A 25,977-nucleotide genomic window follows, 5' to 3' on the forward strand; every position below is an offset into this window, starting at 1 on the left:
TATGGTGGGTGTAGTGGGCTGAATGTTAGTCCTCCAAAAGATATGTGCATGTCCTAATCTCCAGAACCTGTAGATATTATCACATATGGCAAAAGATATGCTTAAATTAAGGATCCTGAGAGGGAGAGAATATCCTGGATTATGTAGGTGGGCCTTAAATATCATCACGTTTCCCTATAAGAGGAGACAGAGGGAGTTTGGATACAGACACTGAGAAGAGGGCAAGGTGATGTGACGATGGAACCAGAAACTGGTATGATGCAGCCTCAAGCCAAGGAATGCTGGCAACCGCCAGGAACCAGTAGAGGCAAACAACAGAATCTCCCTAGAGCCTCTGAAGGGAACACAGCCCTGCTGACACCTTGGTTTTGGATTTCTGACCTCCAGAACTTAGAATAAATTTCTGCTATTTTAATCCATCAAATTTATAGTAATTTGTTACAGCAGCCATAGGAAACTTATATAGTAAGTTTACACTTAACCTTTTAAGAAACTACCAAACAGTTTTCTAAAGGGTTTGTACCATTTTACATTTCCACCAGCAGAGTATGGGAGACACCAAGACTGGGAATGGTCAGTCTTCTTCACTTTAGCCATTCTGATCAGAGTATAGTGGTATCTCACTATGATTTTAACTCGCATTTCTTTAATGACTAATAACGTTGAGCATCTTTTCATGTGTTTATTTGCCATCTGTATATCTTCTTTGGTGAAGTGTACATTTACAACTTTTGCCTACTTTTATTTTGGGTTACTTGTTTTCTTATTATTGGGTTTTCAGTGTTCTTTCTGTATTCTGAATATACCTACCCTATGACCTAGCCATTCCATTCTTAGGTATTTACCCAAGAAAAATGAAGACATATACCCATACAAAGATTTGTATACTAATGCTCATAGATGTTTTATTTGTAAAGGTCAAAAACTGGAAACAGTCAAATATTCATCAGCAGGTGAATGGATAAACAAATTGTGGTATCCATACAATGGAATACCACTCAGCCATAAAAATCAATGAACTATTGGTACATATAACAACAGGGATTAATCTCAAATAATTATGCTGAGTGAAAGAAGCCACACAATAAACATGATACATACTGTATGAGTCCACAATTCTAGAAAAGTCAAACTAACCTATAGTGACAGAAAGCAGATCTATGGCTGCCTAGGGATGAGGGCAGTGAGGAGAAGGGATAATTAAGGGAGAAGAGAAAACTTTGGGGTGACATTTAAGTTCATCATCTTGACTATGGTGAAGATTTCCAGGTATATACCTATGTCAGATATTATCAAATTGTAGACTTTAAATACGTGCAGCTCATGGTATGTCAATTACACCTCAGTAAAGCTGTTTAAAAAGTGGCTTAATCTGTCTAAGCCTCAGTTTCTTCATCTATAAAAGGGGACAATAATAGACCCCACCTCATAAGGTTACTTCGAGGATTAAATTGTGGTAGTATTGGAAAAGCACTCTGTTCAGAATCTTGCATACAATGAGCACTCAAAACTGCTAACAATATTTTTGTAAAAATGGTATATATTTTTATCTTGGTGTGATATTATATATATATATATATATATATATATATATATATATATATATATAATATATATTACATATATTAAAAATGAACTTAGGAAAGAAAGACTGGAAAAGAAATATTCCCAAAGTAGAAAAAGCTACTTGACTTTAATTGTGGAATTTGGGGTGATTTTGTTCTTCTACGTTTCCTTTATTTTCCAGATTTTCTACAATAAGTATGTATTGTTTTTACCCAGTAAAAAAATTTATTTTAAAAAATAATGTTAATAATCCCCTAATGAAACAAAGCTCTGCTAAGTAAATCACATGGCACAAAGCATACCCGATTCCTGCCTGTTCTTACCCGCTGGCACCCTGTGAACCTCCTTCCACCCACATCCCTCTCCGCTCTGCAGTCAGTGCTCAGACATGCTGATCGCATGCGTGGTCTATTACCTGTTTAACACCCTTCAGTGACTCTCTCTAACCCTTTAGATAGAGTCCCTGTTCTCAACACAGCTCCTGCCTACCCCTCTGATCTCACCTTGCCCTACTTTTCGCCTCTCTCTCTTTTCCTGCCCCACTGGCTTTTCAGGACCTCCAGGTTCTTTGGTTACTCCCATTACATCTCCCTTGCTTCATACTATTAAATCTTCCCTCCCTTCCTGCTTCTTATTGACCAATTACCTTTTCATTTAAGGCTCAGCTCAACAGGGAAGTCTTCCTTGACATTCTTTTGTTATACTCTCCCATAATCCTTTTGGCTAAAATTCAGTGAATTGTTCAGTGGGTCTTCCTAGCTGGTGAGCAATCTGAGAGCTTAACCATGTCTGTGCTGTTCAAAGCAGTGGCCCCTAAACATAGCACAGTTGTAGGCACTTATTACTGGTGATTAAGAAAGGGCTGGTCCACAATCCCACTCCTGGGCATATATCCGGACAAAACTCTAATTCGAAAAGATACATGCACCCCTATGTTCACAGCAGCACTATTCACAATAGCCAGGACATGGAAACAACCTAAATGTCCATTGACAGATGAATGGATAAAGAAGATGTGGTACATATATACAATGGAAAACTACTCAGCCATAAAAAAGAACGAAATAATGCCATTTGCAGCAACATGGATGCAACTAGAGATTATCATACTAAGTGAAGTAAGTCAGAAAGAAAAAGACAAATACCATATGATATCACTTATATGTGGAATCTAAAATATGGCACAAATGAGCTTATCTACAAAACGGAAACAGACTCACAGACATAAAGAACAGACTTGTGGCTGCCAAGGGGGAGGGGGTGGGGAAGGAAATGACTGGGAGTTTGGGATTAGCAGGTATAAACTACGATATATAGGATGGATAAACAACAAGATGTATAGCACAGGGAACTATATTCAATATCCTATGATAAACCATAATGGAAAAGAATATTTAAAGAAAAGACTGTTTATATGTGTATAACTGAGTCACTTCGCTGTACAGCAGAGATTGGCACAATGCTATAAATCAACTATACTTCAATTCAAAAAAAAAAGAAAGAAAGGGCTGGTCCAGAATCCCTGGCCAAAGTATTTTGGCAGAGGAGAAGGAACATTGATCGAATCACGAAGACACCACCTGCCTTGGGCGAGTCACTTCTTCCTGGTTTAACAATAAATATTTATAAAATAGGCCTAAATTATCTCCTAGGGCTCCTCTAGGATCTAAAATGTAATTGGGTGAAATTGAGGTCATGTCCCATTGAGTTAGAATAATTTCTTGAGTGAATTAGTGTCATCCTCAGATGTTCTGATTGCAACCAGCAAAAAATAACTTGCTAGTATAGAAAACTAGAGCAATATCACCAATGATCTGTCATTTATTTCTTAGAAACTAAAAAGTCAAAATGATGGTCTTCAGTTATTAGCTCCTCTTGAAGTTTTCTTCTACCTACAAATATTCTAACTCTTGGCTCACCATCCTTCTACGGCTAGAAACTCTAAAAGCACGGGTGGCCTCTAAAAGCACAGGTGGCCTTGGTTTTGGTCACTCTTGAATTAAATATGCAATATTTAATATGAATTAAAAATAGCAATATTGATTAGCTACATTTCAAAAGAGAGAGTCATTTTAGCTTTGGCCCCTCTCCCATGGGTGCCACTGAGTGCCCATCTCATGCCAACATCTCCTGCTGTTTTCCTTGCTAACTCCCCCCAGCACTTGTGTCACTGATTATGTTGGTTCTTTCATCATCCAGTTTCACAGACGAAGAAATGGGGATCTAGAGGGATTAAGTAATTTACGCATAACCACAGGACTGGGTAAGTGACTGAGGCAGATTCACACTTGGGTTGCCTGGTCCAAAGCCAATACTGTCCAGCTGTCGTGTGACTATCTGAGGGGGAGTTCGTGTTCTCAAGGTCATTAAACGTTTGTCCTATTCTTTCCCTTTTCTTCCCTGTTCGAGCCCGTGCCAACTTGTCTAATTATCTCCCAGAAGTTGGCTGTTCTTAGGGTAGATGCTACCCTTCAATCTTTGTTGTAGTCTCCTGCAACCCTGTTCCCTTTTCATGGTTTGCACATTTATGTGTAAACACACACACACACACACACACACACACACACAGACACCAAAGATATGCAGATGAAAAAAAGGATTTTTCTGTGACCATATCTAGTGTTACTTGGTTAAGATACGACTATGAAACTTTTTTTAAAAGGCTTTATTTGCCCTTAAGTTTTATGTATTTAGATCCCACCCGCACTGAACACTGAAGAATTTCCTTAAACCACGTATTTATAACCCTCTTTGTAGCACCTTTTGCAAAGTGGCTTCTTAGGTGAGATCATGATGTGCTAAATGAAAATACTGCAAGTCTTAAAAAATTACCCAATGTTATATGGCAATGATTCTCTAAATTCAACACACACACACACACACACACACAATCACTGAGGACACTTGTGAAAATGCAGATTCCTGGGTCTTATCCTCCAAAGAATTTGATTTAGAAAGTCTTGGATGGGGCCCAGTAATCTGTACGTTAAACACGCTCAGTAGGCAAATCTGATGCAAAAATTTTGTGACTCACACCCTGAGAAATCAAGAGAAACTCCGTAGCTTTGGGGGGGCTTGGAAAATTTTATAAGGCTTGAAATTCTGTCTATCTGTAATTGTTCACGAAGCCTGTATGCTATGCTAGCATCTTTTCCATAAAAAGTGGACATTCAGGAAATTTGGTGGCATGGATGGATAACTGCCCAGAGTCAAAGACCCACGAGTGAGGAATTAGGATATTCTGAATTAAGGATATGGATTTGATCTGTGCAGTAGTTATGGAAGAGTTGCCATTTTTCCAATTTCGTTTTGAGGGTGGAGTAGTGGGTTTAAAGAAACGATGCCAGCACTTCAGGGCCTGCCTCTGAACTTCACAGGAGAAACAAATAAACTTCTGTTTACCTCACTGTTATTTGGGGTTTCGGGTACAGCTGAAACTAACGTTGATATGGCCACTTTCCTCCATTTCCTTCCCAGATGCAAACTGAGATTCCTGACTTTTTAATGATAAAACAGGAGCTAAAAGAGGGATAGGCATGAATTCACCATTCTTTTAGCTGCTGCTGAGGAATTTTTGCATCTCTGGATGCCCCTGAGCTTTGGGGACATGACCACATTGGTGGGTCTTACTTTGAAGAGTTAGGACCTCACATCCCGACCTCCTCCAGAATCCAACAGGGAAGGGATGGTACAGAAGACCGTCTCCAAAGATGGCCACCAATGTTTTCCTTCCCTATAAGCACACGCCACTCCTCCATTGAAGGTAGGATGCACTTCTCCTCCCTTTTACATTTGGGGCAGCCTTGTAACTTGCTTTGACCAATAGAACGTGGAAGAAGTGATATGCTGGGTCCCGGGATTTCTTAGTCCAAGACTTAAGAGGACTGGAAACTTCTGCTTCTTTTTCTTGGAAGCCAGCTTCCATGTGAGAGTTCTGAGCCCCCTCACACCTCCGCACTGTAAGAACATCCAAACTAGCTGTGTGGCAAGGCCCCAGGAGAAACACCAGGTCACCCACAGTTGAGTAAAAGCTTCTTGGAGCTTCTAGCCCAGCCCGGCCACAGTTGAATAGGCTGAATGAGTGATCCCCAGCCAATGCCAAATGGAGCAAGAAAACTGCCCAGACAACCCTACCTGAAGTCCTGACCCACAGAATTGTGAGAAATAGCAAACCGTTTTTATTTGAAGCCACTGAGTTGTGGGGTGGTTTGTTATAAAGCAATAAATGACTGACACAGCTGGGGAGGGGTCATCTGCAGTAGAAGAGAGAACGCTTAGGAGGTAAAGAAAGGGAGGGTGATGAGAAAAACCTACTCTGCTACCAGTTCGCCTGGTTCCTGTCACCCCGGCTTTGAGTTTTGAAAAAGGGGACTTAACAACCATTATTTCCACAGGCAAGTAAATTCTGTGTTCTCAAGAATTAACCTATAAGACACACTTGGAGCACAATGTATTCAGAGGTTGGAACCGATTCAATGCACTTCAGTACCCATTGCTGACTTCCAAGTATCAGTGTTCATCCATGGGTCAGACTCTTGCTTTGTATGTAAAGCTGACACGTAATACTGGGTTAGCCCTACCGTTTCCAAGGAGGTATGTCCTAGTGCTATATAACTGTGTACTGTACCCAGTGTAGCGTATCAAGCATGATTCTGGGTAATTTTATGTTCATCAGTGCTTTTCAGGACAATCTGTTGATTGAATCTGATTTCATTGTAAAAGAAAAGAATCACAGACATGAAAACACAAACTTAAGGGGCTTCCCTGGCGGTCCAGTGGTTAAGACTCTGCATTTCCACTGCAGGGGGCACGGGTTCCATCCCTGGTCAGGGAACTAGGATTCCGCATGCTGCGTGGTATGGCAAATAAATAAATAAATAAACACTTATATTAAAAAAAAACAAACTAAAAAACCCCCCAAAACCAAACGTATGGTTACCCAAGGGGAAAGGTGGGGGGCGAGGGATAAATTAGGAGTTTGAGATTAACAGATACACACTACTATATACAGAATAGATAATCAACAAGGACCTACTATACAGCACAGGGAACGCTACTCAATATTCTCTACGGGAAAAGAATTTGAAAAAGAATGGATATATGTACATGTATAACTGAATCACTCTGCTGTACACCTGAAACTAACACATTGTAAATCAGCTATACTCCAATATAAGATAAAAAATTTTAAAAAAGAAGAAAAAAAAGAACAGAATGAACACCGAGGTATATATGGCCTGCTCCAAGAAAACCTTTATTTACTTCACAACAAAAGTTCTCAGAGGAAAATTCTCTACTCCAATCCAGCACAAGACAAGATATTTAAATAGAGAAATTTTGCAAACGTGCTTTCCAGGGATATATTAAGAATGCTGATGGAGAATCACTCCACTAAAACTACCTGCTTGGTGACTAAGGATCTTCAAAGTCTTTATAGTTCAGTTCATTGCAGACAGAGGGCTTCAGCTTTTCAATTTCTGAAGTTAATACAGGATGAAAATGGTGGCTTGGAAGAGCGGTGGCAGCAGTGGTTCTCAGCCCTGGCCAACTGCTAGAAGCACCTGGAGTCCTTCCAGCCCAAGACCCAGAGGTTTGACCTAATTGTTCTGGGTTTTTTAATGCTCTTTAAGGGATTCTGACATCCAGCTGTGATTGAGAACATGGTTGAAACAGTTTGGGCCCTGGTGTACTTCTCGGACATGAACATTTCTGGCCCTCATCCACACCTCCTGAATCAGAAAGTGGACCTCATGAGAACCGCTGTGCTATGTGATACAAATTAAAAGGGCTAATTGACTCCATGTCCCTTCATTGTGCCTCGATACCTCATTAAATGTCCATAAATCTAGAGCCCTTCTTACATTCATTAACATCGCATTTTTTACAGGATTATAAAAATCTAGTAGAAAAATTTTTTTAAAGTTAAAAGGTATTATTTTATTTCTGATTTTTAGTTCACTTTTTGTTGTAACAGAAAGGAAAAGCATAAAGAATAAAAATAACTCCACTGCTACTTTGAAAGAACATTATTAACATTTTGATATCATTTGCTTTTCATAAAAAAATGATTGTGTTGTACACATTGTTTTATAACCTTCTTAACCTGCTTTTTCACTTACATCTTTTACATCCTACTGTATTACTAAATATTTTTAGATATCATATTTTTAAAGTTGCCTTTATTCCATCACAGGAATGTGCTAAATATATTTTATCAAAACTTTAGCAGTTGTTTCATATTTTTGCTTTTATAAATAATGTTTTCTTCGATTATTAAAAAAGTCGTTTTTCTTTTTTTTTTGGCTGCGCTCTGTCTTTGTTGCTGCGCGGGCTTTCTCTAGCTGTGGGGAGCGGGGGCTTCTCTTGTTGCAGAGCACGGGCTCTAGGTGCGTGGGCTTCAGTAGTTGCAGCATGTGGGCCCCAGAGCACGTGGGCTTCAGAAGTTGTGGCGTGTGGGCTCAGTAGTTGTGGTGCACGGGCTTAGTTGCCCCGCAGCAAGTGGGATCTTCCCGGACCAGGGATCAAACCCGTGCCCCCTGCATTGGCAGGCGGATTCTTTTTTTTTAATTAAATTTATTTATTTATTTATTTTTGGCTGTGTTGGGTCTTCATTGCTGTGTGCGGGCTTTCTCTAGTTGTAGTGAGCGGGGGCTACTCTTCATTGCGGTGCACGGGCTTCTCACTGCGGCGGTTTCTCTTGTTGCGGAGCACGGGCTCTAGGCGCACGGGCTTCAGTAGTTGTGGCAACCAGGCTCAGTAGTTGTGGCTCGTGGGCTCTAGAGCGTAGGCTCAGTAGTTGTGGCGCATGGGCTTATTTGCTCTGCGGCATGTGGGATCTTCCCGGACCAGGGCTCAAACCTGTGTCCCCTGCATTGGCAGGCGGATTCTTAACCACTGCGCCACCAGGGAAGTCCTAACAAAAGTCTTTGTTCACATTCATGATGCCATTCTTGGCATCAGTCCCTAGAAGCAGTATTCATAGATCAAAGTGTGTATACCCTTTAAGGCTATTGATACACATTGAAAATTTGTCCTTTAAACAAAAGCATCCTTAGCCAATTCCCTTGCACCATAGGGTGATGCTATATATCACCACTTTATTTAATCTGTGCCACTTTAGTACCAGGATGAGTTCCTACTACTCTTTAATGAGGTTAAATCTTTTTGTCATTTAAAAAAATTTATAGCCCACTTGTATTTATTTTCATTCTTTGTCCATTCTTTAAAAAATGTGACTATTCAGTTTTCTTCCTATTGAATTGAAAAAGCTTTTTACGTACTAAGGATCACGTTCACCAACATTTGGAGGCAAGAAAAATAGAGGAAACACTCAATTGAGTAGCATCAGAATGAGTTAACTTCAATTCCATGTTCATCGAAAATAAACTATAATCATTTGGTTGAATTACATTATTGTAAATCTGTAAAGAATCAGTATATTTCCTTTTCCTAGGACTGTACTACCCTGAACAGATACAGTACTTCTCTAATGATTGAGTTCCTTGTGGTGCCTCATAGTGATTGTTCTGAATTTTCCATTGTATAAAGAGAATGGGATTCAGAAAGTCTGAGTCCCGGCTCCACAGCTACGAGTTATACGTCCTAGACTAAGGACGTGCTTTAGTTTCCTCATCTTTGAAACAGAAATAACAAGAATGACCTCTACCTCCGATGGTGACTGTGAGAGACAGTTTGCAGGATATGCACACAGATTTTGGAGACTGGCTATCTGGATTTGAATCCCTATGCTGCCATTTAAAACGTATGGAGTTTGGGCAAGTTCTTAATCTCTTCGGGCTTCAGTTTCCTCATCTGTAAAATGAGGGTAATAATAGAATTTACCTATTGGAGTGGTTGCAAGGATTAAATGAATGAAAGTCTATATAGCATTGTAGAACAGTACCTAGCAGGTAATTAGCACGATGTATCAACACAACAATCATTACAATAAATAAAAGAATTTGCCTGATACATGTTCTCTCTTTTTTCTTTTTTGCATATTATTTATTTACTTTTTAAGGTAAAATTTACATATAGTGAAATGCACAATCTTTTTTTTTTCAAGCTTATGAATTTTTTTTTAAATTGGAGTATAGTTGCTTTACAGTGTTGTGTTCGTTTCTGCTGTACCGCAAAGTGAATCAGTTCTATGTATACATATGTCCACTCGCCACACTCATGTCAGTGGTGGGCTTATAACTGCTGTAAAGGCCACCACAGTCTTGGCAGGTGTAAAGAGTTGGGCTGAATCTCTACCAACCCCAGGATGTACCCTGGAAATGAGTTTCTGAATAAGGCTCTGACATCAACTTGCTTTTTGGTGATCCACCTCTTCCTTCTCAATGTGGAATGCAGGAAAACCAACCTGTTCTTTACTAGCTAGAGTATGACTGTCAAAGCTAACCATGTGGGTTGGTTACTTTGCTTCCATCCCGGAAGTCACCTTCACAGACAGACAGCCAGCCACTAGAATGTGGACCCAAGGTGCTCTAAGACAGCTCTGCACCAAGTTTCCTATCTCAAAGGAATTGAGATAGGAAATGCATGGATTTTTAGGTGTATTGTTTATAGTTAGGTTAATTAATTTCTGTGTTCTCTGATTTATGCTCTTAGCTAACAAGGAAAATTTTGGTAACTCTTAATATGAATCATAATCAATACAGAAGATGATTAAAAGAACTCTCAGCATTTTGGTCATTTTATCTGATAAAACTCCCACTTTTGTCCCCACGAGTTACACTGTGTAAAAGAAAATATGTCCATATGGAATACGCTTGTGAGTCAAAAACAAAGCCAATGCCCAAAATACAAATCAAAAACACTGCCTAGAACAACAGGCCTCAACTAATGAATTAAAATGATTGCTGGTTTCTTTAAAATATTAAGCCCATCAACGCTTGCCAAGAACCCCTTGGCTAGCTGAGGGATTCGAGCTGCATTGTTCAGCTCGAGATTGAAATCCTTCCATTCATCGTTGACATGTGAGAGACAAGACGAGGCTTTGACAGACAAGGGATGAGGCACCAGATGGTTTCCATCTGTATCTCCACTGATCGCACAATGAAAAACCCACCTTCCCTGATCAGAAGGCCACGCGATACGCGGATAATGAATACCCAGTGTTTTTAAAGGAGCGTAATCGCCCTTCCCAACCAGAGACGTATAAATATTAATGAACACAATCTGGTTCTAAGTAAATTTAGCATGAACTTTTAGCTACCCTCCCCTGACAACTTCCTCCCTCTTTAACTGAATTAAGTTTCAAAGTTCTGTGATTAAAAATAGCAAACCCTGAACTGAAGTTGGATCTGTGGCTGAGGAAAACCTCTCCCATCCAGCTAGTCACCAGTTAAGACAGTTCACATCATTGCGTACTTTTTTTTTAACCAAAAAAGGGTCTCGATTTGAATGAATGTTTAAGCAAGTGTGAATAGTGAGATATAGAATCAATACAAATACACAGGGAATTGATTAGCAATCTATCATTTCCGCCATGCCTATTTCCAAAAGGACTTGAGCAAACTTAGAGATTACTACACGCAGTACCAGGAGTTGTTAAACAAGCTCATTTCTGCAAAGCCCTGGACTACACTGTATATTAAACTATTGAACCCTAGGAAAAGAAAAATGATTCTTTCTTTCTTTCTCTCTCTTCACCTATACACGCACACACATATACACATTTTTCTGCAAACTTAACCGAGAATAACTGAGAGTATTAAAACAGTTTTAATTACTAATATTCAAGAGAAAATATTAGTTGTTTTTTGGCGGATGTTTTGACCTTGCATCATTAGTCTCTAGCCAAGAAGACTTTGTTAGTCTTCTTCCTTCTTGACTCACTCCCAGCGGCTTTTATCAAAAATATCAGAAAGAGACTAAGATTTGAAAATTTCCACAAATTCCTTCCATTGCTTCCTTTCCCTTCCATTCAAACAAGGAAGATTTGCATACTTTCTCTAGCTTATGTGTCTTTAATCTGTCTAAGCAATGCATTTTCCAAGAAGCAGATTCTATATTTTCACCACTAATGTTTCCCTGTGGATCAAAGTGGCCAGAATCTTAAAGTGAAAAATGTCAAATCAGTCCAAAGACAGTATAAACAATTAAATCCATATTCTCAACTTTAGTCCCTCATGTGACTTGAAGGAAATAATCCTTTTTCCTCTCCTCCAATATTTATTGTTCTCATTTCGTCAATAAACAAATTTCTATTGAGTACTACTATGTGTCTGGCATTGGCTACTGAAAATCAACACAATGGACAGTATTGCTATTCTTAGGCACAGATGTTATTTCAGAGACATCCTTCAGATACTGTAAAGAATGTCCTTCGCCATATGGTAGCAGCATCAGGCGTAGAGTTGATGGGTGTCTCTATCTCATGTGATTAAACCCATCTCTTAGCCTCCAATCCTCTTTTGGGAATATGCTCTCAGCAGGATTAATTACCAGTGTAACCAGCAAGATTGGTGTTTGTTTAAGGCTCAGCTTCACTAAGTCTTGACAAGCTTTCTTTCACCTTCCCTAGCACAATTTGGTTGTCAACAGCATGGTCACGTGTCAGAATAAAATCAATAAAGCTGGAGTCAAGGATGAGCTGAAGCTTGCAAAGAAAATGCTGAGTAAGTAAAAATGCCCTTTGGTTATGTTCAGGGCAAGAAGAACAGGAAGGGCTAGACCCCTGGCTTGAGCCAGATGGTGCAATGTTAGCATATGACAAAGAGGAAGGAAAACGGTCCTTCTCCCTGTGGCTTCTGTCATTTCTATCAGGAAGAGTGACCCTCAAACTGTAAAGAAGAGACCTGAAATGGTTAATTTTAGTAGTAGACTGAAAAAATGAGAAGATGGAAAGTGAGTACCTAATTGTGTTTAAGTCTCTAGGCTCAGATGCATTAGATCTTCAGAAGTAATGGAGAGAAACAAGCAACCAACAAAAGGTTTTTCTTGTTGTTGTAGATGAGAAAAGTAAATTTTGTCTTGATTATCAAAAGCGGGACCCGAGGGCAGTGAGGGGAGAAAACTGGGTGTGGGAAACAATATCATACCCGTAACACCTGTAATTCTAGAAGTTATACTTCAATACATGGTTTATGAATATTATTGAAAGAAAGTGAAATGAGGTCATCAATAAAGAGTAGCAATGGGTTGGGGAGGAGACATAAACAAATATATGATATATGATACATGCTATTTGACAATATGATAAAACAAATATGTTAAATTATATTTTATGTGCATTTACATCAAGGTATACCAATGGCATCACATACCTATTTCAGCAAGATGCTTGACAAAGTCTTGTAAGGTATCCTGGGGTAAGATAGTAGGATGTGACCTGAATGACAAAGAATGAATAGATGAGTTGAACAGTTGAGAATTAATTAATCAACGTCAATTGAGCTATTGAGCTTTCTCCTGTCAAAAACTGTATTGATGTGGATGCAGATAGAGAGGATTATCATCACTGAATGGTTGTGAATAGTTGAAATAATATAATCATGTATATAAAATGATCTGATAAAATGAATTAGATAAAATTTAGAGAGGAAAATATAAAGTACTGCATTTATTATAAAACATAATTAGGAAGTACAGGGTGCAGAGTTGGGGGAGACCTGGATGACAGCTGTTTGGAAGAAAAAAACTGAGTCAACAGAGTGATACGGTGGCACATATGAAAAAGAAATTGTAGTGAAATCTTAGAGAGTGACAGAACATATTCTTTGCCCCCTTCACTCCTGTTTGCCATGGTCACCCTGGTGGCGATGGGGACTTTATAACATACTGGCATGTGCTATGAGAGGATATCACCATGAGCAAGAGATAGCCCTGTTTGTTCTGTTATTGATACACTATGGAATCTATCAGGATGCACCTAATAAATTGGCTGACCTTGGATATAAGTGAATTATGGAATGAAAGACCCAGGATCCTTAGAGGAGGGCAGAAGAATGGAAAACAAAAGAGGAAAAGGAAAGCAAACCTGAGGTGTTCACACAGAAACAGATGGTCCAACGAAATAGAATAGAAAGCCCAAAAGCAGTCTCACATAATCGAAATTTTAATTTATGAAAGCCTTGGCATTGAAGACCAAGGTGGGAAATTATGCTAGTATAACTGTTTTTCATATGAGAAAAATGAAATTGGATCCCTATCTCATGCAATAGAACAGAAAAATCCACTCCAGATGCATTGTAGACTTAAATATAAAGGTAAAATTTTTAAACATTTAGAAAAAATATAAAATAGGGATGGAAGGATTTCTTAAGCAAAATTCAAAAATTACTAGGCATAAAAGAAGAGACTGATAAATCTGACCACAGTATACACACACACACACACACACACACACACACACACACCTATGAACTAAGAAATAGGTGGTTGATATGAACAGCATTTCACAAAAATGGAAACATCGATGGTAAATAAGTATGAAAAGAAATTCAACCTCATTAGAAATCAAGGCAATGCTTTTTCCGACCACAGTAAAATACATTTTAGATGGGTTAAATTTAAGAGCCTGACATTACCAAATGTTATCAAGGATGTGCAGTAACAAGAACTCTACCACAGTGCTGGAGGGAGTGTCAATGGGTTCAACTTCTTTAAAAAATAATTTTGAATTAGTAAAGAATGCATTTACCTTCTGACCCAGCAATTCTATTCCTAGAGAAACCCTTACTCACGTGCACCAAGAGGCCTGTTCAAGAAAATTCACAGCAGCATTGTTTGTAATAGCAAATCACTGGAAATAAACTCCTTAAACAGGAAATAACCCAAGAGTCCGTCCATAGAAAAACAAATAAAGTGATATGCTCACACAACAGAATATTATACAGCAAGGGTGAATGAGCAAATTCTAGCCTTACATAATAGATAGAGCTTAGAAATACAATTGTGAATGAAAAAGCAAGTTACGGGAAATTATATGTGGCATGCTACTATTTTTATAAAGCCCACAGACAAGCAAAATTTTAAAATATTTATTATTTACGGAGATATACACACATAATAAAACTTTTAAAAATTCCTTATGATAAACATAAAATTTATAACAGTATATCTCAGTGGAGGGAGATAGGGGATAGGATGAACAAGGAACATTGTATATATTCAATATCAACTATATTGCAATGTCCTACTTCCTAAATTGGACAATGATTTCATGGGAGGAGATGTATTTCATTATTAAGTTTCATAGCCTGTGTGTGTGTGTGTGTGTGTGTGTGTGTGTGTGTGTGTGTATAATAAGATGTAAATATTTATAACTAAAATAAATTAAGGAAAGGACACACACACACACACACCCCCCCAAGGAAAGCAGGCCTTCTTAATCCCATCAAAGCTGACCACGTAGCACTTACAAGTGATCAAGGTGTAAAAGGAAGGTTTTGCTTCTTTCTCTGGATATCAAGTGGGTTATCAGTCAAGCTGCAGCTTAAAATGGTTTCTTTCTGTCTTTCTGGAAATGGGCTGGTCTGTCCAACTTTCCATTTATTCTATGTCAATAAGGCAATATTACAGAAGTACACTTTCCAATTAAGGGAAAAGAACATCTCAACTGTACTCAGTATGATTAAACTACGGCTGCATATCATCTTCAATCCTAGGAACCATATTTTGTGAGAAGTATTTGACAAACTGGGGAGTTTCTAGGGGAAGCTAATGTAGACAGAAGGATGTCGAAAATCCATTTCAGATGAATGGCTAGCTAGATTTGAACTTGAGCCACTCAACTGTGAGAAGAGAGAGATTCGGAAAAATGAGGTAGATGACCTCAAAACTGAAAAAGAAATGCTGTCAAGTTTAAACATTTTTAGCTTTATTCTGCATACAGAGTGGCCACTACTAATGGGTAGAAATATATTGAAGCTGACTGAAGCTTTGAAAATTAAAATACCAGCTCACAGCAGCTAGCAGGATGAGAAACTGGAGGATGGCCTATTATAGTTCAAGAATTACCTAGAGCTGTTACAGAATGTTATCCTTTAAAAGGAAAACAAAGCTTAGAACCTTTTTCTTTATAATGGATTATATTTTATAATGCAGACCACAGGCTTAGTATATTTTTGGTCTAAAAATCTAATAATACTAGATCATATGTACCTTGAGCTTAGTTATATCATTTATTTTTTCCTCCTTGTAATTCAGTTCCAGAGATAGCGGTAAAGAATGAATGACTGTGGTCCTTAGTAACCATCTAACTCTATGGAAGTTACTTAATCGCTTTGAACCTCGGTTTCCTCAGCTGTAGAATAGTACCTCTCTGCACAATGCCCCCCCCCCCGAATATATCCACATTCTAGTCCCTGGGACCTGTGATTACGGTACCATATTTTTTGTAAATGGGATTAGGTGAAGGATTTCATGATGAGGAGATCATCCTGGATTAGTTGATAGGCCCAGTATAATCACAAAGGCCCAGTATAATCACAAAGGTTCTTAGAAGAGGGATTCAGGGGGAAGCAGAGGCAGAGGAGAAGATGAGGTGATGATGGAAGCAGAGACTGGAATAATGTCCTTTGAAGATGGCGGAAGGGGCCGTAAGCCAAGGAAAAGAGGTGGCCACTAGAAGCTATGACAGCCAAGGAAATGGATGCGCTCCGCAGAGCCTACAGAAGGAACCAGGTGTGCAGACCCCTTGACTTCAGTCCCGTGGAACTCATTTCAGAATTCTGACCTCCAAACTCTAAGATCATACTGATACATCTGTGTCGCTTAAAGTCACTAACTTCTGGTAACTTGCTACTGCAACAATAGGAAATGAATACATCCTCTCACAGGGTTTTGGTGAGGATCCAGTGAGATAACCCAGTTCTTGGCTTCTCAAAGGGGGAAGGGGGTGGTGGGATGAATTGGGAGATTGGGATTGACATATATACACTCCTATGTATAAAATAGATAACTAAGGAGAACCTACTGTATAGCACAGGGAACTTTACTCAGTGCTCTGTGGTGACCTAAATGGGAAAGAAATCTAAGAAAGATGTGTGTATACGTATGGCTGATTCACTTTGCTGTACAGCAGAAACTAACGCAACATTGTAAAGCAATTATACTCCAATAAAAATTAATTTAAAAAGAAGTTCTTGGCTTCTATTACTGTTATCATCCACCTAATTTACCCCCCAATGAAGGTTCAGTCTCACAATCAACTGTATTAGTGTGCCCTTAGTTATCTGCCCTCACAAGGCATCTTTATACCCTTGTATCTATTGATGAGGCTGGGAAAGGGTTCTGGACGGGAGTCTGGCGTTCACAGCCATTAATGGTGCGGGTCCTGACAGGTGCTTGTCTTCTCCAGGTCATTCCTCAGCCATAAGTAGAGACTAGATCCTTTCAAGCTCTAAAGCTCAATGATTATATGCTCTTTTAGGTAGCTCAATAAATGCTTTCTGAGTCCACCCTCTCTCACTCTCTTCTGGTTGAACCTCTAGCCAGTGGCTGAATTATCTAGTGCCAACTGCCCCTAGATTACCTTTGCTCTGGGCACTGATTAACCAGGCAGACCTAATTCCATGATTAAAACAAACAAACAAACAAACAAAAAAGATGAAAAGAGGTGGAGCAGTTCCTAGCTTAAATTTATCCTTAAAAAGGTATTCAGTGTTTTACAAAGAAGGTTCTTAGCAAAAAAGCCTGGTTCTAAGAGTCCATATAGATTTCCCCTGGGTCCTTCTGTCTTTAATTCAAGGCTATCACTTTCAAGAACAGAGTTGGCTGGCCATTCTCACCAAGTGCTCTGCCCAGGCTCTTATCCTCCGAAGTGGCAGGACGTTTGACACACTTTCCTTGTTGCTAAAGGTGTAGATAACAGGACATGTGCATCAAAAATGACCAAAATAGAACAGGCACCAAAGTGCCGTGGAACACAGCCTCTCTTTCCTATCTCTGCTTTTTCCAACTCACCATGGAGAGAAAGTCTGTGAGAAAGCTTTGCCATCTATAAATTATTCTGCAAATGCGAAGAACTCTTTTTTTTTTTTTTTTTAAACTCAGTGTTGGGTTAGATGTCTTGATAGAGACATGGACCATATTCAGCCGCCCCACAGAAGAACAATTACTTCAACCTGAGGAAATCCAGAAAACTTCATAAAATCATTGTGAAAGAAGAATAGATCTTAGCTAGAGAAAATGAGGAGGACATTTTGGGGAGAAAAAAACAATGATAGTGCAAAGGCAGAAAAGCCTCCTCTAAAAATAGTAAGAAGTTCGTGTGTCTGGCATATAGAGGGGAGGGACAGACAGTAACAGGAGAGGGGGCTTAGGTCCCACCTGGGTTTCTGAATTTTATCGTGTAGAGTTCACTTATCATACGGGACAGGGCGTGTTCAGGTTGCCTTTTTGGAATTTAAAAAATAAAAATCGGGTAGAGGGATCCAGGATGCTGGGGTAGCCTAGGCCTGGGATAGGGGCTCTGGCCTGGGGATGCAGGCAAAGCGCTGGATGGGAGCAACCTTCACTGGAAACACCTGGATGTTGGGGAGAAGTCCGTAATGGCCTGGAGGTTTCCAGCTTGGCTCATAGGTGCAGGGCGACATCGCTGGCCAGTCATAGGAAACAAGGGGGAGGTGGGGAGGGGAGAGTGAGAGAGCAAAGTTTAAACCACAGGCGCTAAACTTAGGACACTGGATGGATGGGACGTGAAGAAAAACTCAGAACACTAGAGAGTAGAGCCGCTTAGGCCAAGCGAGGCAAAGGAGACAGGAAATGTGTGGGCAGAGGGTCACAGAGGGTCACAGAGAGAGCAAATGTAGAGCAGTGAGCAGGGCAGGGCGCTGGTCGGTGCGGCAAGGGCACGAGGAGTCCACAAACGCCAAGGACGGACTGGGTCGCCCAGCGCCCCACCGAAAGCCGGCGAGGCCTCCGCGCCTGCGCAGAAGGGGAGGCCGCGTCTGGCCCTAACTCGGTAACTCGCTACGCTTAGCAGGAGCCTTGCGCAAGATCCGAGCTCACCACGTTCGCTCGAGGAGCCGCGGGGACGGAGGTTTCCCATAGTCTCAGGATGCCAGGAGCAGAGCCCGCCTCCAGCCACAACCACTCAAGCACGGAAGATCGAATACGTCCCCAGCGTACTGAAAAAGCAAGATGGGAAACAGCGAGCACGTGGGCCCAGCAATGAAACCAAAGCGGGCAGCCGTGCGCACGCGCGCAGCTGCCCCGCGGGCCGCCGCCTCAGCCTGCCCAAGCTGCTTAGCGAGAGTAGACGGCTAGGCCTCCGTCTAATTAATTGTCTTTCATAAGAATAGGAAAAAACTTTTAATTGAAGTACAGTGGGTTCACCATGTTGTGTTAGTTTCAGGTGTACAGCAAAGTGATTCAGTTTTATATACATATAAGTTAACTATATAAATATATATATATATTCTGTTTCAGATCCCTTTCCCTTATAGGTTATTACAAGATATTGCATATAATTCCCTATGCTATACAGTAGGTCTTTGTTGTTTGTTCTATACATAGTAGCGTGTATATGTTAATGCCAAAGTCCTAATTTATCCCTCCGCCCCTTCCCTTTTGGTAACCGTAGGTTTTTTCTCTGTCTGTGAGTCTATTTCTGTTTTGTAAATAAGTTCATTTAATTACAGCTTAAGTGACTAGAGAAATCAAAGAACCACATAAATGCTTATACACACGATAATCATTAAAATATGCCCTTAAGAGCAAGGGCTGGGGAGAGAATAAAAATGACCCTGATGTACTGAGAAGGGGACTGGATTGATCCCAACGTGAGTCAGGAAACAACCGAATCCCTGCCTGATGAAAAGGAAGAGAAAGGAATGATATTGGAATGGCGATGTTAGTATCTGGGAGTAAGTACGAGGGACTGTGCTTTTCTCATCATAAGGAGTATGCAAAGAGCTGCTGCTTTTCTAAGGGAAGAAAGAAGAATGGCAGGAGACTGGGTGACAGAGAGGAAGGGCCAGCACCATGGGCCCGGGGGTGTGGGGTGGTGAGGAGGCCAGGCGCCCCTGGAGGTGCTTCGCCCAGGCCTTCAGGTCAGGAGGGCGACCTTTCTGAACACGTGGCATCAATAACACGGGCTGGACCCATCGCTGAACTAAGAAAGGCAGAGTCAGAACTCGCGGGTCAGGTTCCTTAAAAATATATATCTTCATCTCTATTTTGCTGAGTTTTTAAAAATATATCTGCTTGTGTAAGTTAGAAGATTAATGAGAGCAATTAGTATTTTTTTAGTTTCACCCTGAGCCTGGCTGTCAGAAATAAGAAGAATACAAGTTATCGGGAAAGCATTCCACAGCCCAGGCACCTGACACCACCCTGGAGCACTGATTCTCTGAGGTTGCCATTCCAAGCTTGGAGTATCCGTTATTCGCAGGATGGGCAGCCTGGAAGATCAAGTGCAGTCTCTATCCAGCTTCTTTGAGCTGCTCTGGGCACTGTAAGTATAATTATAATAACATGGACCTGCTCACATTATGATCAAACAATCAGTTAATCAACACTAAAAACAGATCCATATCGAAAATTTCCAATTCTCACATCTGGCTGGTGTAGTAAAATCCACTGGAAAATGAACACCCTTAAATCTAACTGCAAAGGGTTAATTCTAAAGAAATGATTCAGTCCCTACATCAATCATATGTATATATGGACCAGGCCCTTTTTCTCCATTAAGCATAAAAAGGGGTAAAAGATCTATGTTCTTTCTCTGGATTTATGCAAGGCCCGGCTGTCTACATGGCCAAAGCCGGAAAGGAAATACAGGGAAGAAGATGAACATACTTTTGGACCCAAAGAACAAATGTTCAACAGGAAATGGGTTCACCCTCCTGTGAACTCCTACAGAACTCTGTCCCTCCCGAGGGACAGATCATCTCCACCTTAAATCATTTTTATTTACGTTCATACCTCAGCTCTCCTACTATTTTGCAAGCTCTTCATGAGCAGGACTGCATTTTAATACTGCATCTGAATAACTCATGTCTGTCGTGGGCTCTACACTTTCCTAAGACGCCCTCAGATGCACGACCTCCCTTGGTCTTCTGTCAGGCAGGTGCGTGAGCACATTTTCCTCACTTCATATACAACGACACTGGGACGAGAAAATCTAACTGACTGGAAGGTCACGTGGCTGTCCGCTTAAGTCCAGAGTCAGGAATCACACACGTCAGTCTAGACTCCCACACCAGGCCTCTTTCCTCACACCAAGCTTTTTCTCCTCACCCACACGCCACGCCAGACGCCGGTGATCCGCGCATCACGGGAAGGATGTCTGGAGAGAAGAACAAAGGGGCAGAAACACACGGCGGCTGATAACCCCTGGAACACCGTTGCCAGATGTGTGAAGCCTCTGATCTGTTCACCGGCCTTAGAGAGTCAGGTCGCACTGCCATTCAGAGAGGGAACAAGACAAGGTGTGTGTGTGTGTGTGTGTGTGTGTGTGCACGCTCACGCATGTGGAGCACTTCAGTGGACAAAGTGATACGATGAGATGTTGCAGTGGGGCGGGCCCGCGGAGGGCATCTCTTCCAGTGTTGCCGGAGGGTCCTCAGGCTGGAAAGCCTGAGCCTGGTGGGGATGCTTTTGGCAAAATGACCTCCTCTTCACCCATGCCCAGAATAGGAACTTTGGGGAAGTGATGTCTTGGCCGAATTATTAGCACCGGGTAAGAGGGCAGATGAAAAGGCGGAAGCTCCTGTGTGCACAGGGGCGAGAGGTTACAAATGATCCAAAGAAAGGCAAAGGCGGTGTCTTGGATAAGCACCCGTAGAAGCAGAGCCTCAGATGACAATTCCCGTGCAAGTCAGGGCTCTTAGGAGAACATCAGAGGGAGTGAGGGAGGTGTGATGGGGCAGAGGGAAAAGCAGTGAAGATGTGGGTCAGGGCAAGTCAGCCTGACCCACCAGGGGCTCTGCAGCCTGAATCGCTCCTCAGAGGTCGTCCTGCACACAGACCAGGGGACTGCGCGGGCCCAGCTCTGTGTCAGCCAGGCGTCGGCCAAGGGCTGCCCCCGGGAATGGGGGCCACCACCTCCCAGGCCTCTTTGGGTGAGGCAGGTGTCATCAGCCAGGGGCAATGCTACAGGGGAGGGTGCAGATGTGAGGAGCTGGCAGCCCCTGGAGGATGGGCACACCGGCCCAGTGAAGGGGATCTGGGGGCGCGCTAACAGCACCTGCTACAGGCAGCTTCTCACATCTAGAAGAATCTGCATTCCACATCGGTGGCCTGATTCACAGGCAGATGCCCTCTCATGGGGAATTTGGGCAGCCTGGAGGAGCCAACCTTCTGCCTAGAAACGTGCTGTTTCACCTCCGACTGTATAAAACCATATACCTAAGTTTCTGTACTCTACCTTTAATGAAGCTTTCTAGCCTTTAACTATGTATGTTGGTGTCTTTTGGTGACAGTGTCCATCACTGTCACATGATGACAATGCACGCAAAAGACTCCACGGATCTGCTTTCCTCCACCCCAGCGTCTATTTGTACATCTCAGGGAAAGTGGGTTCAGTAACTTCCAAAGGAAGCCCAGTCTATTTTGGTATTAAGTACAGTAAGTCCCCTACATACGAACGAGTTTCCGTTCTGAGAGCGCGTTCGTTAAGTCCAATTTGTTCGTAAGTCCACCAAAGTTAGCCTAGGTACCCTACTAACACAATCAGCTATATACCGCTGCTTTTACGCTTGCTTCCAGACACCCTGGGCTTAAAATAAAGATACTGTACTATTGTACTCTCTACAGCACTGTACAATACAGCATACAAAAGCACAACCACTTGTAGAGGATGCACGCACGTGACAGTGTACACCAGACACGTGAACTAACTTACGTGATGGGACATGCGAATGCACGTTCGCATCTTTGAAAGTTCACAACTTGAAGGTTTGTTATGTAGGGGCTTACTGTACATGTTAGTGATTACTTCCTAAATTTAAGCAAAAATCTATTTCCTTGTAACTTCCATTCACCAAAGCCATGGAAAGGAAGTTCTACCACTTAGATAACTTCTCTTCCACAGGCAAAATATCCATGCGAAGATTATTCCACAATATTGTATGTGAGTGAAATCTGCTCACCCATCTGGTTCCTGCCCATTGGAGAAATTCCAGTTTGTCTCTGACCCCATAAAGAGGTGTCCAGAACTACCCAACCCTGCAGCAGTGGTGTGACCCACATATGCAACGGAGGACTATTCTCCTTGTTCTGTACTCGGCAGTTCAATTAATAGAGTTTTTAAAATTAACTTCATGATTCAAACAGGCCCCATTACATGCCCCAATGTACCACTGATTTATGCCAACTTGTAAACAACTCATCTAAATATTTTTGCATATGCTGTCTGTCTCACCCCATCCCTAGTTTCTAGATAGATTTAAAAAATTTAACTATAGGCTCTTACACCTACTCAACTACAGTTCATCTTGTTAGAGTTGGCCCATCATCATTTCAACCTGAAATGATCTCTTTGGATCCTAATTCTGTTACTCAAAGTATGTGCTATGTTTCTAGGCTTCATGTCAACCCCAACTTTAATATGTAATCTATATCCTCACTAAAATTATTGATATAAAACAACACCTTGATAGGGCCAAGGGGGGGATTCTCATAGCCCACCGTTAGTGACTACTCTCCCAGGAGCCACTGTAGTTCTCCCACAGCTTAATTCACGCTTGTTCCCAGACCCAGTCTAAATTTGACAATGAGTTTACTCTTTCAGCTATGTATTCTGATACGCTGAGTTTCGAAGAATGTAAAATAATTTTCAATAAGATATTTGCACTTACATTCATTTAATAGAATATAAAAGCAGAATATGAAGCTGGTAATAGTTTTATGAATAAAAATAAGCCAAGGAGACAAAGGCCAAATATAGCATATGATTTCAGAATTTAAAAATTGTTTTCTCCCATTGAGAAGAGGATGACAAGTCTAGAGACGCCCAAAGGGAGCCCTGGATGGGGACACATGGAATGCCCCTGTCCTAAGGAAAACAGGTGACAAGGCTAACTGCATTATTTCTCTATTGCTGCACAGCAAATTACCACCAATTGAGTAGCTTAAAGCAACACAATTTATTATCCATGGGTCAGCCCATGGGTCAGGTTAGTTCAGGCCCCTGCTCAGATCTCATCAGGCTGAAATCAAGGTGTTGCCTGGGGCTGCAAACATCTGAGGTTTGGGGTCCCCTTCCAAGTGCACTGGCTATTGGCGCAATTCAGTTCCTCGCCTTGCAAAACCGAGGTTTGCATTTTCCTACCCGCCTGCCAGCTGGGGGCCGCTCTCACCTCCTATAGGCCCGCTGCCCTCCCCTGCCGTGCGGCCACAATACAGCAGTTCGCTTCTCCAAGGCCAGCAGCAGAATCTCTCCCCGCATTCTGCTAAAATGGAGTCTTGTGTAAAGTAGTTAAGCGAGCGACAATTCCATCATGTTCCCAGGTCCTGTTCACGGCGAAGAAAGGGGATTGCAGGGGGCGGGGCGTGCACAGGGGGCGGGGCGTGCACAGGGGGCGGGGCGTGGGAATCGTCTCCGACTCCCACCTCTCCCAGTGATTAACACGGGGAGGCACAGGGAAGGTCAGGAGCGGGAGAGGGGGCTGGAGGGGCCCTCTGTGCCCTGCCCCGGAGTTTGAACTTTATCCCCAAAGCAGTGGAGGCAGATTGAGGGGTGCCTCTCCCTTTGGGGAGGTGCAGGAACATGTTGCAAGTCGCAGAGGTTAGGAAAGCTTTCTAGGAAGTACAGCACTCCAGGACAGTATCATGGAATGAACCAAGGCAAGACACGTAAGGCACAGTATCGTCTACATACACACCTGAATCACGTGTTGATAATTTACCCCCTCACTTGCCTACATGACACCTTGAGAAAGGTATGCTACGCTTTGCTCTGCTGCCGCTGGTATGAGATGTAGATACCCTTCACACACCAGACAGAAAAAAACAAAAATATTTTGCATCACTAAAGAGCCTTCTCCAAACAGAAACATCCTATCTAACACTAATCCCTAAAATTTAAAAAAAAAAAAAATTTTTTTTAAACACTTGAGCCTATTCCTTTAAGCTGCTGGCCCCCCCAAGAAAACACACCTAAAAACAGAAATGAAGGGCTTCCCTGGTGGCGCAGTGGTTGAGAGTCGGCCCGCTAGTGCAGGGCACACGGGTTCGAGCCCTGGTCTGGGAGGATCCCACATGCCGCGGAGCAACTGGGCCCGTGAGCCACAACTACTGAGCCTGCGCATCTGGAGCCTGTGCTCCGCAACAAGAGAGGCCGATAGTGAAGAGGCCCGCGCACCGCGATGATGAGTGGCCCCCGCTTGCCGCAACTGGAGAAAGCCCTCGCACAGAAACGAAGACCCAACACAGCCAAAAATAAATATTAAAAATAAATAAGTAAATAAGACCCGGTGCAACCAAATAAATAAATAAATATTAAAAAAAAAAAAACAGAAATGAAGTCACAGCTGTAGAAAACAAACCTATGGTTACCAGCGGGGGGAAAGGGGACGGAGGGATAAATTGGGAGACTGGGATTGACATATACATGCTATTGCATATAAAATAGACAACTAATAAGGACCTGCTGTAGAGCACAGGGAACTCTGCTCAGTATTCTGTAATGACCTATATGGGGAAAGAATCTAAAAAAGAACGGATAGATGTATATGTATAACTGATTCACTTTGCTGGACACCTGAAACTAACACAACATTGCAAATCAACTCTACCCCAATAAAAATTAAATAAAAAAGAAAAGAAAACACGTTTATCTCTGACTTTTGGACAGCTATCAGGAGACATGTGAGGGCCCACACAGATGGGATAAGCACGTGAGGAACTGCTGTTTTTCCACCAATTTGGATTTTGAACAGATTAACTGTAGTTTCATGGTCTGTTTTCTTTTCTTTAAATACCTGCTGTATCCTTTATTCAAAGTGTCTGGTTCTTCTAAAGGCTGGACACCCCGCCAAACATCACAAATAAAAACACATTATGTTCCAATTGTCTTTGAGTTTCCCATTCACAACTCTGTCTATACTCTGTAACCTTGAGGACAATCACAGTGTTTATTCTAAAATATAATAATGACAAGAGCTAACTGAAAGCTACATACTACATGCCAGGGACTGTTCTCAGAGCTTCATATCCTCACACTCAGATGAGGAAACTGTGGCACAGAAAGTTTAAGTAACTTGGAGGTTACATAGGTGATTAGTGGTGGAGGTTGGTGGTGAACCCAGGCAGAATGGTCTGCCTTAGTTCCCAGCCTTGCAGTGAAAACAGATTCCAACTACTCTACGAAGGGGTTCCTTGGAGGTACTCAGTAAGTGATCACTGACCACCAATGACTACTTTTGAGGTGGCAGAGTCAAAAGTATATAAAAATTAAAGTCTAATCACTGTAAGATTATGTTACAGATGTGAGGGGCACAAAAAACAGTAGGG

The 25,977-nt window shown here is 41.7% G+C and overlaps 1 protein-coding gene across 20 annotated transcripts in view; it reads right to left on the bottom strand.

Moving 5' to 3' along the window:
- Window positions 1–25,977, bottom strand: part of THRB (thyroid hormone receptor beta) — a 384,544-nt gene that overhangs the window by 302,934 nt on the left and 55,633 nt on the right. For 12 of the 20 annotated variants that reach the window (XM_059920419.1, XM_059920417.1, XM_059920418.1 and 9 more), the window contains one exon: window positions 12,840–12,904. The exons of 7 other annotated variants lie outside the window; for them this stretch is intronic. The gene's annotated coding sequence lies outside the window, so the exon portion shown is untranslated. Of the gene's footprint in view, window positions 1–12,839; window positions 12,905–18,528; window positions 18,646–25,977 lie in introns of those variants that run through there. One more of the 20 variants, XM_059920422.1, reaches the window with a different exon arrangement.

The sequence above is a fragment of the Balaenoptera ricei genome, chromosome 4 (assembly GCF_028023285.1).
Source record: "Balaenoptera ricei isolate mBalRic1 chromosome 4, mBalRic1.hap2, whole genome shotgun sequence".
Taxonomy (NCBI): domain Eukaryota; kingdom Metazoa; phylum Chordata; class Mammalia; order Artiodactyla; family Balaenopteridae; genus Balaenoptera; species Balaenoptera ricei.